Here is a 14,584-nt window from a genome sequence, read left to right as displayed (position 1 = left end):
TTCTGTATCTTAAAATTTTCAGTCCATGATGAGTTATTCTTATCAGCATTTTAAAATAATCTGGCTCTTTGCCATAAATACAATCATGACAAGAAGATCAATCACAACGAAAACTACTCTCTGGAACTATGTTTCCCATCTATTCACCTCTCTGATTACCCCTTCTCTACACTGTCAAACTTCTCAGAATAGTTGTCTATACATGTCACCAATTTCTCAATTCTCTTTCAGTCCACCTTGTAAACCTACCAATGGAGTTCCTACTATTTTCTATGCTACGAGAGTCACCAAATGCACAAATGACTACCATGCCGCCATAAATAATAAAAGAAGTTATAAACAATAAAAAAGGTCTGAATCTCAAGCCTATATTGTGAGGTGTATTCTCAGATCACATTGAGCGTTACTCTCTGATGCCAAGTGGGTCCATGAAGAAGCATTGGGTTTGTCTAATTATGCTGGGTATCCACCCAGGAAAGGCTGGTGTAGTTACCCGGCCACTAGCTGTGTGCACTGTAGTCTTCATTGCCGCAAACCAGACGTGTCTCTTTGTGTTTTAGTCTCCATGGCAGCAAGATAGAATCAATAATAATGAGTTTAGTGTAAGAATTATTCACAATAAAAATATAGTCTACCAAATGCTTTGAACTCCTGGGAAGCTGTGTAAACACAGTTTATCATTTGAATTCGGAGACCTTGTCCTTGGAATCATGTGGCTCCCAGTGCCATGTTGCCTCTGCATTCTTTCCACATAGGCAGCTTTTTCTGTTTAGTGTCTGACATGCTGCTCCAAGATTTCACAATTTCCAGACCAACTTTTCTTTTTTCCGTTTAAGAGAAAATTTTCCTATGCCCGTAATCATGCATTTTTTCCCTTCTCTTTAAAAAAGTGAGGTTCTTGGTCATCATTCCAATACCAGTTAATTTGGAAGGCAGGAGACAAGTTGCAAAACACTGTGATTTTTAGATGGCATTTAATCACTTCTCTCTTTTAGTTTCCATTGCAATCAAAATGAGGATGGCAGACTACTCAAATATGGGGCACATTTCCCTGAATATGGCCTATGGGCAAGAACATCTGCAAGGCCTCCCTATGCAGAAATATTTAGCTTGAGACATTTTTAATAGGCATCTCAGCCATAATGATCTATGATAAAGCTTGAAAACCACTGATCCTACAATAATTGATGATATTCTGATTTTAGGGACTTCTGTAATTCAAGCTTTGCCATTCTTAGCTAACCTCTCTAAGGAAGAAGTTCTCAGTGGGCCCAACTCTGCCTCATACAACACTTCCCCTCAGACTGTTGGGCAGAGCAATGGGGCGCCTTCCTCTGTGGTACAGTGTGGCACAGTGAGTGTGGGGAGGTGTCCCCAGTGGTAAACAGAGTCACATCTACCAAACCCTAATCTTGAAGAGAGTAAGGCCTGGCTGTGTTTATAGTCCATCCCTGTAACAGCTTTCCCCAGGAAACATAATAAGAATGTGTGTGTTCTCAGCTAAATACAAACCCCACCAACTAGAAGTTAATCTAGTTAATTAACAGGATAGAGTGACTTGCTCTATTGCTTCTTGGGGGTTTATAGAAACATTTCTGATGCCAACTCAATACAAAAATTTACATTATGCCGAAGCCGGTTTGGCTCAGTGGATGGAGCGTCGGCCTGCGGACTGAAGGGTCCCAGGTTCGATTCCGGTCAAGGGCATGTAACTTGGTTGCGGGCACATCCCCAGTGGGAGATGTGCAGGAGGCAGCTGATCAATGTTTCTCTCTCATCGATGTTTCTAACTCTCTATCTCTCTCCCTTCCTCTCTGTAAAAAAATCAATAAAATATATTTTAAAAAATTTACATTAAACTACTTAATCTAAAGACCATCTGATTTTTAACTTTCTAACTTTTAGGTTAAGAACTTCCAAAAATGTCTTTTCCTTCTGTATTGAAGGAAGTATGCACCTTTAAGACATTCTTCAGTCTATCCAAGCTATGTAATAGAAAAGGTAGAATTTGGGACATCAATTTTACCTCTATAAATAGAAAAAAGTTGCATGGTTTGGTCAAAATCCTCACTCAAGAGAACTAGACAGAGCAGCTCTCACTACATTTGACACAGCACCTTTTTACTCTACAAACCTGTCACTCACACCTGTGAAAAGTGGGGCTTCCTACCTGCCAAAGGGTTTCTTTGGCATTTCAAGAATAACATCAGGAGTTTGAACTATGCCATATACCATATGGTTTATATCACCTACTTCATATAATTTTATGGGAAGTTTCATCTCAATTTTTTACAATGTTATTTAAAGAAAAAACAATTTTTATCTTTTTCCCTAGAAGAAAAAAAATGTTCACTGGCTCATGAAGAACAATAAAGAAAAAAGGCTCCATGGTTCATTCGATCCGATAAAAAGTTAAAGAAAGATAACTACTGAGAAGCAGTGTGAAGGGGTCCTTTCGTAGTGATGGAATGGAATGGTCTGTATCTTGTTGTAGAGGTGGATCTATGCATGAATCTATACATGGGATAAAATTTCTTAGTATTACGCACATACAAAATGAGTACTTATAAAAACTGGTGAAATTTGAGTAAGATCTGTAGTCTAGGTAATTGCATTATGCCAATGTCAATTTCCTCGTTGTAATAATGAACTCTAGTTCTGTAGAATGTTACTATAATGGGAGGTGAAAGGTAGCTGGATGAAGAGCACATGGGACCTTCAGGTATTATTTTTTCGCAACTCATTGTGAGTCTATAATTAGTTCAAAATAAAAAGCTAATGGACAGATTAAGAGTTCATTTCATCGTTTATTCCTTCTCAAATAAGCTGATGCCAGATACTTTACCCACACACATTATCTGTGCAAAATACAATTCACTTAATTTGAAAAATCCAGTAGGGATTGGGGTCAACTTCACTAGTCACTCATCACCCTTTAAAACTCAAGTTAAATTCTACAGAACCTAAGTAACCCAAAAGTGAAACTTGAGCAGGTGTTGTTGGTGACTTATAAACACAGGTTTCTTAGACACTGAAAAACTGTCAAGAGATTTATTACCCAGATCTGGGCCATCTGGTCGCCTCAGGGAGTTGCCTATCTTTTAACCCTTCTCTGTAGACACTTGCTTTTTCTTGTCTCCATCTTTGTACCTCCTCTTGCCCTTTTACTTGCTATAAAACAAACTCTTCTTAGAAATTCCTGGATTTTTCTCCAGAAATTGGATCTTGTATACCCTTCATTGAGCATCACGGATGGTCTCACATATGTGAGATGTGCTTTCTTGTAAATTTCTCCTTCTACCATAGGAAGAGCTTGAGGAGCATGAGCCTGTGCAGTTTACCCTCTTCTGAAATGACTGCAGAGAAAGAGATTTGACTTGTTGTTGCACAATTACTATTGGAGGGCACTTCAGGAACCTCAGCATTACCCCCAGTCTGCTACTACTAAAACCAGGATGGGCTACAGGAAAGTGTGATTGGGGAGATGGGTGGGGTGGCAGGCAATGGGTATGAACGTATCTTTAAAAGAATTAGAGATCATTGGGAAAGAAAAAAGCCACCATACATTAGAAAAAAAGAAGACCTATCATCTCTCTCGGCCTCAGTTTCTTCATCTATAAAACACAAGTTTTGAGTAGAAAGCCTAACACAATAATATTCTATTATTGGGACCATTCTAATAAACAAATAATCAAAAAGGCAGAGAAAAATCACTTCTCCAAATGCAGTTCATCTTATAGATCAAACATAAACAATTTCTTATATTTTATCTTGGAAAGCTCAGATATAGAAAGCAAGGACGACTGCAGAAATAACTTTCCCTTTGATTCTCTTCATAGTTAAACCTGTCATTAAGTCATGTCTGATTCTATTCCTATCCATAATCTCTGATCTGCTTCCTAGAGCTTTTTTGAGAATTGGAGAAAAAATAGTCTGCAGTTTTTGGTGCTTCCTTGTGTACAACCCACACTAAGAAATTGGAAAAAAAATTGAAAACAAACAAAAAAAACCCCACAAACAAACATAAAAACCATATTGCAGGCTTCAGAGCAGCCTGGTTCCTTGCACTGGGGGAAAATGTTTTCCTATGTTAGTCTGCCTTTGCTCTGCAGGATTTATTGTGTGTTGAGGCCCCTGGATCACCCTAGTTCATATAAACAGGAAACGTTTTTCAAATAAAGGAAAAAAGGAAAGAGAAAGCTAGAGCACACTCCGCACTATAGGTATAATCCATAATGAAAAATTAGCATATTGCTAAATTTCCTTCCCTCAAAAGTATGTGATTCTGGGCTTCCAAGGAGCTTGACATTGTATATAGCTGATGCAAATCAGGTGTCCTGGAGTCCCAGATGGGAAGGTCATAAGTCCAAAGTTAAACAGCGTGGGGGTGCCCTGTTGCAGACCTAGAAATAAGATTTTAATCTGCCTGGGTCACATCCTCTCATGACAGGTAGGCCCAGTAAATACTGAAGTGCTGAGGAGCTGGAAATATCATCTCACATGAGCCAAAATGCATTTAGGAAGTGAGAAATTGAACAGAATTTAATGATACAGGGAATTATGAAACTGCTAGGAGTTGTACAGTAATGGTGTGAAAAGTTAACCAAAGCTTCTGTAGAAAACATTTTCTGAAATAATGAAAACTTGTGGTCAAGTATCACACTGTATCTCTCTATTCATAATGTTATATTTTACCTATCGATATGCAATGCATAATTGAACCATTAAATTTATGCACTTTCAGTATGCCCAAAGTTGCTTTTAAGCTGTTGCTGCACATGGATACAGCAAAAGGTCATAGATGACACCGGTATTCCAATAGTGCACTGGTGGCAGAAAGCTACGTGGACGTGGTCCTTTCACCCTCCTGGCATCACTGAGTATATTTATGCATCGTAGCAGTGACAAGCTATTGCCTTAAGATTGTGCTTTCATCGGATACTATTTACACTGGTCTCTAGAATGTATTTACAGAGTAAAAAATTATATTTGTGAAAACTCCGATAAGTGAGGCAAGAGGTAGGGTTGGCTTACAAATAATGATAAGAGAGAAAATTCCTATTTGAGGTGCCCAGAGTCTTTTTTTTAAAAAATATATTTTATTGATTTTTTACAGAGAGGAAGGGAGAGGGATAGAGAGTTAGAAACATCAATCAGCTGCCTCCTGCACACCCCCCACTGGGGATGTGCCCACAATCAAGGTACATGCCCTTGACCGGAATCGAACCTGGGACCTTTCAGTCTGCAGTCCGATGCTCTATTCACTGAGCCAAACCGGTTAGGGCGGGGCCCACAGTCTTACAGCAGATGAGAAATGGCAGCACCTGAAAATATATGCTATGGGGCCTGACATATTCTGGAAAGTTTAGGAAAGGCTTTCTGGAAAATGTGATCTGAGCCAGGGGGAGAAGTAGGAACAGAGCAGGTTGGACAAATAAGCAGCTTATACCAAGTCAAAATGTAAGAGCACTGGGAGAAATTATGTGATTTTACTACGTCTGAGTGATGATGCTATAAAGTGGGGAGTGGTCACATCATATGGGTCTTGGGCATCCTATTAGGAAGTTTAACTTGATCTCAAGTGGTATAGGAGAGGTGGATGGATTTTAAGCATGGGCATAATGTGTTCATATTTTCCTTTCAGAAAAATCACTACCAGTTAGTTATATGATGGATGCATTTAAGTGACAATGAGACCAGTTAGGAACCTGATATGGTAACTTAGATAACAAATAATGACAGCCTGAACTAAGATAATGACAATATAAATAGAAGGAAGAGCATGAAAATGACAGGTAATGAGGAGGCAGAATCAACTGGATTTAAAGATGAACTGGGTGCTGTGGGGAGAGAGAAAGGAGGGACTTAGGTATTTCCAGGTTTAATGAGCATCAATTACAAGTAACAAATATGACAAGAATTTAGAGGTTTTAGTTTGGTTTTAGACATGTTTCATGGTGAAGTATCTATAGATCATCCGGAAATAAGTAATTTCTTTGTAATCAGACTCCAAGTGGGAGGTCCCAAATGGAGATGTGCTCTTGGGACCATCACAGTGTCTATGATCAAAACTGTAAATGTAGCTGAGGTCAGTGAAGGAGAGGGTATAGTAGAGGAAAGAGAATTGAACTCTGGGAAATATGTCCACCAGAAGCATGAATTAATGGGGAGATATCTATCTATCAATAACGGCATCTGAGAAGAGGCAATTAAGACACAGCAGCGAAGGGTCATAGAAACAGGATAGTGTAAAAAAAGGAAATAATCAAGAGAGAAGATTGAGAGAATAACATGGAGGATTATCCACTAGATTTGACAATTTGGGAACCTTGGCAAGAGTAGTTTCAAAAGAGAACAAAGAGAGTATGTGCTGAGAGGAAAGATCATTAAAAATGAAATAACTGAAGATCTAGTAATAAGGAGAAACCACTTATAAAGTAGAGTTCACAGAATGAGTGCGTGTTCAAAGGAGTTGGGAAGTATAGTCAACAAAGGGGTTCAGAGAACAGTTGAAGAGATTATCTCTGGACAAGTGAGTGGTTGGCTTTTTCATTGAGTTACAAATAAAGGAAAGGAGAGGTGCAGAAAGTTTAGTGAGATCTTAGGATGGGCTTCTATCTTCTCCATGAAAAAGTAGGCATGGTTATCAGTTGGCAGTGAATGAGGAGGTGAGATTAAAAAAATAAGATTAGCTTACCCATCTAGAAAAAAAGATATACCTTTTTTTCCATATTGGTGTATTATAATGAAGTCTAAAAACCTTTGAAGAGACTAAGGAAGGTACAAATTTAAAACATTAATGTCTGTGAACTTTTTCACCAAGATTTATAATGTATTTAATTTCTTGTGATCAATTATTAAATTTGCAACAGTTAAAAAAAAAATAAGATTAGTATGAAGGTTTCATTCATTCAACAACATTTACTCGATACTTAGTTCAACACTTACTATATTGTACCAGCCAGGGCCAGAAATTGAATTCAAGGTGCTCGTAGATGCACGGCAGGAAGAAGTCCTAGAAAGGCCATCAGAAGGATTTGAGCAAAAGCTGACTGGTTGCAGACTAAAGGATCACCCCAACCAGGCCGAGCTTCATTAATATCAATATGAACACATGAATGGAGTGAGCTTTTCTTTAGCTGTGACCAGAAGTCTAAGTGTAGAAGTAGATGCTTAAAGGGATCCTGAGTTGGATATTGTGAGTAGGATGTAGTAGAAAGACCAGGGGGTGAAATAATTAGAAAGTAAGGTATTGCGAGGCCGGGAGGTATTGAAAGAGAGGAGGAAACAGACTCTAAAGTGGTAATAGACCTGTATATAACAGAGGATTCAAAACACTGAAGTCTCCCTGAACTGGACGGGAAGGTTGAGGGAGGCAAAGAGGTAAGATTGATAGATGAATAGTATGAGATAAAAGCTAGGATTTCAGAGGATAAATTCTTCTGGAATGTGGCCAGGGGAGTAAATTGCTAAAGTGGAGGCAAAAGAAATTAGGAGATTAAGAAATGTAGAGGCTAAGGCACTAGGAGTATGGGCCATCTAGACATTGGAGTGATAAGCAAGAGAGTGACTTGTGTGCAGGAGTGGGGTCAAAAGAAGGATGATTCCAATGGTATGGACCGCAAAGGATAAGCATTGTTTTATACAGGAATGGGTATATATTGACCTGGAAGCAGAAATAGAAATTTAGGGGAATCCAATCCAAATCTGTTCTATTGGTATGTGGCATGTGGCAGAGAGAGCATCACAATATAAAACAAAGTGGTGTTTTCAGAAACCAGCCAGGTTTCTATGATGGCAATACACTGGAAGAAGATTCAGAAAAGACGATATTGGAGAGATTGGTGAAGGGAAGCCTGGTATGAGGAATTGGGGTAAAGGGCAGTAGGAAAAAAAAGGATGAGGAGCAGAATTTACAAGGCAATAAAAGACATTAGTAATAGGATGGATTCCTGGAGAAGCTGGTGTTTTGGGAAGTGGCTAAGGATGACATATACTGAGTCAGATTAATTTAAAAGCAAATGGACCTCTGGTTGATAAGTTAAGTCAGTCACTGCTGAGGCTTACATAGGAAGTTTCCCATTGCACTCCAGTATAGTTGGTGGTCAGGGGGGAAATGGTGCAAGGAAATATCGTGAGAGTGGAGTTTGGGGAACAAGTTGAGGGGAATTGCCATGGTAGGTCTACCAAAGGAAGGAGAACAAGGGGCTGGGCTGGAGTTTCCAAAGCACCTTTAAGTGTCCACTGTACTTAGTATCTGTATTGAACAGCATAAAGCTCTCTCATACCCATGCCATTCTTTTTTCTTCCCTGTGGATCCTATGAATCATGCAACTGATCATGTTTCTTTTCACTGGCTGCCGGGAAGCTCCAAAACAAAAATTGGGCTTTAAAGCATACATTTGGAGGAATAACTACGCCCAGGTTTCATCTTACTTTTATTAACCTTATTTCTTTCTTTCACAAATTTTCCTCAGGTTTTTTTTTCTTTTTAGGCTTGTTATTAGAAAACACCTCTACTCTGTTTAAAATGAGGATAGGCATACATAATAAACATTAAGCTGTGATTAATTCAAGCCTGTACAAAGGACATAATACTCAGATACTAGACACCTGAGAAAGAACATGTATTAGTACAGAACTTATGAGAGTGTTAATGATTCTGCAAGTCATGTGTGTTATCAGGTTTACATCTTGCATGTAGACTCTAATATTCATATTATGATTACATAGGCAGTGCTCCAGCTCCAAGTTCCCATGTGACCATATTATCATGGTGACCATAAAATTAATTGCCCAAACCCAGGCACTTTTGAGAGTCATAAGAAGAACCTCAAATGGTTATGTCAGGGCAATAGTATAGCCTGAGACACATGATCACCCTCCAAAATATGAGCTTAAGTTCCTAATTACCCTCATTCTTTCAAGAAAAGCCTCAGCTCTCTTATATTGCTCTTGCAATTTTCTACAGGAACACAGCTTTGTGTGAGAGTTTGTTCAATTTCAGAGTTATTTGGATGGCCACAGGGCTCTGCTGACTTTCAATAAAGGGTTATAAAGCTACTAGTTCTGATAACTAGGAACTCTCTTGCCAGTCAATCAAGCAACTGGTTAGCTCATTACACTCATGGTGAAACCACCCAGAAGGATGGAAACAGAGGCGAGAGAATGAATTTAGACAGCTGTTGGGTTACCTTCCCTGCGCCACTGAAATGTGTTTCATTTGATTACACCTATGCAGCATGAAAATAAATCCCATACATTTGAAACGCACAGTGCAAAATATCACATGTACCCTGTGGACCAAATAGGAACTGAAATCATTTGTGTTGGATTATGGCTCCATGTGAGCTGTCAGAAACCATATTCATGGGCTTTTTGGAAGGCAAGTTTACAAAAAGGTTAGTAAAGGGAGCTTTGTCCTTTTTTATGTATACCCTAGATGGTAGTAAACACACGTTCACATCTCAGATGGCTCTGGAGTCTCAGGCCTGGCTACGCCTGAAATATCAGAGAAAAATGTAGGCCGCAGTTCTGACCAAATAAGAATGAGAAACAAAGGACATTTCTGATAGAAATATAAACGGACAAGTTTTCCATCCTCAAGCGGAACCCCCAAGACCACCCACATGGCAGGTTTTCCCAACTCTGAAAGAAGGGCCCACCCTGAACCAGAGCATCCATGTTAGGCATCTAAAATAGCGTGTGGGGGCTGTTAGTTTCAGCTCCTGACTGATAGATCCTGTGTTCCAGCTCATTATTAAGCAATGCACCCTTAGGAGGAGATGGTTCCAGAGACTCTGTGGGCTGCTTCCAGCCAGAACTCTGATCTCTCCTGCCTGCCAAGGCAGGACCCTCAGGGGTGCAGTGGTGCAGGAGCAGAAGACCTCCTCACCCAGTGGCAAGTTTGTAAAACTGAAGGGTATTTGTTCCCAGGTTGGTTCTGAGAGTGAGTCGGGCGTTAGGCCTCCACAGGTGAAATGAAAACGCCAGCTACAGTTTGGAGCTGAAGCAGAGAGGAGCACTGAGAAGTACCACAGGGAAGCAAAGCACATGGGACCAGGCCTGGAGCAGCGCCGGGGAGGCTGGCCCTGCTCACCGGTGCCTTTTCTCTACGCCTGACCCTTTAACTCTTCGGACATCAGTTCACTCTGCAGGCAGCCCACACCCGAGAACTGCTTGGATGAGACTTACATGCCCCATGCCCATGCCCACGCCCCACGCCCCATGCTGCATGAAGTTCAGATTTCATCAGTTTGGGGGTGCCTCCCCTCATCACCTTGAGATTAAAAGTAAAACACCACAGAGAGTAGACTAATCCTCGTATAACACATCTTAGGTCAACATTTATATAATGAAAATGAATCTCAAACAGAATTTATTAATGCTGCTGATCCAAGAAAATGTTACCTGGGCAGGACATTTACTAGCAAGAAATTTTCTTCAACACTTTGAGCTTATAGTTTGTGGCTGCATTAATGCCCTCTGTTCAAAGAGTATTTTTCAAAGAAACAAAATGGGTTTCAACAGTTTCTGCATTAGAAAGTATTCGATGGTACATTAATAGACGGCAAAGTAATATAATGATTTTTGCATATAGTACACAATGTAACAAAACACCATTTTACTTTCCCATGGTTTTGCAAATCATAGTAAATGATTACTAGTCCTGTTCAGAAAATATGTAAATTACCAAAATTTTTGCAAGTGAAAACTCTTTTCTTTGTCAGTGTAAGTAATCCTAGACTGTGTTTCCTGAGGATAAAATAAAATAACATTAGGCAGTTAACCAGAAAAACGCTCCTAATGTGGGTTGTGTTGCTGTAATCAATCACACGGATAACCGCTGCCCTGAGCCGAATCACTCTGAAATCGCTGGCTGATCTGGCCTCAATAATTCTCTTCTCCTTAAAGACCCCACAGCTCTCCTCCAGGGACACCAACATTTACCCGGGGAGCCCTGTCAAACTCTGTGTGAGAACTGAACATAATCTTTAAAGTTTTATAGAACAGAAGCCTGGTTTTTTAGAATTATTGCATTACACATAGAGCTGCTCCACAAGCAACATAAGCAGAGTGGTCCACCAACATTTTGGCTTTCCTTAAGCCCCAAGTGTTGAAATAAACAGAATGTTGACACAGCACTGTAGCTTCACCACTCCACATTTATATCATCACTTTCGTTCCTCTCACGCTGGCTGCTAACCCAAACTGGACCCTCTGCCCATCTTTTACTCTCACTCTCAGCCAGGGAGCATATTTGATTGGGTCTCACTGGGATATAAAGTAAGAACAATTAAACCATTTAAGACTATGAAAAAAGTCGGGGGGGGGGGTAAATTCTAGTCTGCTCAGGGAAAAGAGATATTCAAGAGAAGTATAAAGGACATTCCATCCCTCCCTAAAAGGATCCAGGTTCATAGCTTTGACAGGAAGAGAAATCCACCTCCCCCAGGTGAGCATGGCACCCACTGTGGGAGTCTCCCAGCTTCTTCAAGGGTGAGTTTTCCTTCAGGTTAGCAATATGCTTGTGCACAGGGGCTGTAACTCTGCCTTCACCTACTGGGTAACGTAAGCAAGTTATCAGTCTCTCTAACCAGAGCCCCAGATACATAGAATGAGAATGACAATGATAATATCTACTGCACTGAGTTATCCTGAGAATAAAATAAGGTAACATGTGTAGGTGCTAAATACAGTGCCAGGTATGCAGTAAACATTTGAAAAGCACTGTTGCTTTATTATTATTTTCCACATGAAACCCTGATACTAAGAAATGTTTATAAAACCTAGTAAATGTGGAATGTTTATTGACACAACTAATGGTAATACATACCAAAGTACACAAACAAATTTATTTACGTTTTATGTTAACATGGGGTTTTATTATTCTCACCCTGTCACATAATTCACTAGTTCCGCCAACTTGTCTTTACTAATTTTCTTTACTGAAGTAAAATTATACATCCTACATCCCTTGTACTATATCTGAACAAACTGTGATATTCTGTGAAACATGTTTCCCAAGTTCTTTGCTTAAATAAGAACTTTCAAATCCTGCCATACAATGTTATCAATAGAAGCACCTTGTCCATTTGTCAAAAACCAAGCAGAGGAAAAAATCACAAATTTGAATAAAAGATTCCAGGTATTGTTACTGTCACGGACATTAGTGAAGTCCTACGAAAAATGTGAGAGAATTCAACCTGTGCCAGTATCAAATATTCACGGGATTTCTGAGAGTTCAGGCTGCAGAACCAATGACTCAAGAACCACTTAAATTTATCAGAACAATCATGTCAAAACCACAGTTTTATTCATCATAGCCATGCACTGTATTGACTGTCCTTTAATGATTGTACTTGCAAAGTTCAAATATTCAGCTGTTTTTCATTTATGTTGTGCAAGATTTTGAAGGTTGTAAACACTCAAGAGGGAGAATTATTCTGGGTGGTCTTGTAAGGAGGAAGGGGACATAATTAAGAATGACATAGCAAAGGGAAAGAAAGGCAGACTTTAATCTGAGAGCAGAAAACAACTTTCCTAACTACACCAAGAGCTACTATGATACTATCCAAAGAAAAGTGAAGGAACGACACAAAATAATCTGATGAGGCCAAATGAAGAATTTTAATTTCTCAAATATCATTAATGCAATTTTTAGCTGAAAGCAAGAACACTGCAAAATAAACAATAGCACACATTTGCTTTATTTTGAATGTGAAATGAACAGAATAACCCAGAGGGAATATTTATATTTTAGACCAAGACTTTCATAACAGGTTTGGAAACCTCAGCAAACATGACAAAGCAGGAGCAAAGAAATGGAAGGGCCAGCAAGAATCTTAACTTTTCTCCTGACCCATCCTACGGTTAAGATAGTGAACACCTCAAACAAACAAGACAAGGAAATCAGGGAGATCTTTTTCTAGAACTAATTTTTTGGATACAGACATCATGAATCATTCCCAAACTGGTAACAGAAGTGTGAAGAATTTGGGAAGGCACAGGGAGAGCTATGCAGCCAGCACTGATGCCTTAAAGAGAAGGGAGGCAAGGCAGCTGAAGGACAGCCAGAGGGCAGCCTGGAAAGGGTGGGGGAAGGGAACCCCAAAGCATGATAGGCTCTTCCAGAGAGATGAAGAGCAGGCAGTCTGTTCGAAAGAGAAAGTTGTTTATCCAAAATGGTTGATCTCTGCTGTCATCAGAACCATGCCCTCCTGGCCCCTTTCCCCACACTTCCCAGGTAAAACTTGTTTGCTGCTGGAAAATAATATGGAAGAATTAGTTACTGACCCTAATTCTCAATACTTTCGATGTGCATAATTAATACTCAGCAAATGAGAAAGAGCAGGGAGTATTGGGAGATGGGGACAAGGAGAATGTGAGGAAGAATGCCAAGAGGAAGAGAATGGTTGGGAGCCTGTAGAAAAGATAAAAAGAAGAGGAGAATGAGAGTAAACTTCAAGGGAATAACAGGATAGGGTAAGAATGACCTGCTCGGCTTGAGGATCCTGGGATATTTCCAGACACAAACCATATGGATGAAGAAATAATCAATTCCAATTCCTATGGTTAAAATGAAAAAGAGTTCTCCATTTCTTGTGGGACATTGGAGCCTGCTCTAAACACTGGTGGTGATTGTGTTTGACTTTCTTTGCAACTGCTCTACTATAAAATGCTAATACTAAATAACCTTGAAGACTTTATTTTCAAGCTCATTTAATTTGCAGAAGACCTTTTCTTGTTTTAATTTTGGAATTCTAAATTCTCAGGATTGGGACCATGGAAGTCAACTAGGCCAGCTCTTATCAGATTCATAGAAATATTTGGCTGGATGAGCCAACACCTCCCATGGCACTCAGTTAAGCAATGTGGTCAAAGTCCTATGTACTCCCAATGGGGTGATATCTCAGATGACTGGCCAAGGCCAAGGATTATGAAATGTGGATTTCACATCCCAGCTCTCTAGGCACTTTAATGAGCAATCACATGAAATCCTGGAACTCTCTTGAGACTAAAATCCTTGCATGTAGATTGCACTTGCAAGTTTGCCAAAACCATGTACAGTACTTCCCCCTTATCCGAATTTCAATTTCTGCTGTTTTAGTTACCAATGGTCAACTGTGGTTGACCATTCAGGAAAAAAAAAAAGCGCCTCAGAGAAGTCCAGGAGTTAACCTCACATCACACAGATAATAAATGGCACAATCAAGCTTTGGCCTAATCTCTGTGGGTCTAAGTGTCTTCAATAGTTCCATCTAAAGAGAGTGGTGGAGTACAAGTCAACATGACTGTTATGTGTTTGTTATCCTTACAAATATAGACCCATATTTTAGGCCTCAATTCTACAAATTTATAATTATTCATTTAAAAGTCAATTTTTTTAAAATATATTTTTTATTGATTTCAGAAAGGAAGGGAGGGAGAGAAAGAAACATCAATGATGAGAGAGAATCATTTGATCAGCTGCCTCCTGAACACCCCACACTATGGACCGGGCCCACAACCCAGGCCTGTGCCATGTGCCCTGACCAGGAATTGAACTATGATTTCCTAGTTCATAGGTTGACTCAACCACTGA

The sequence above is a fragment of the Myotis nattereri genome (genome assembly GCF_964212035.1).
Source record: "Myotis nattereri genome assembly, chromosome: 4".
NCBI classification, from domain to species: domain Eukaryota; kingdom Metazoa; phylum Chordata; class Mammalia; order Chiroptera; family Vespertilionidae; genus Myotis; species Myotis nattereri.
Note: the sequence above shows the minus strand (reverse complement) of the source record.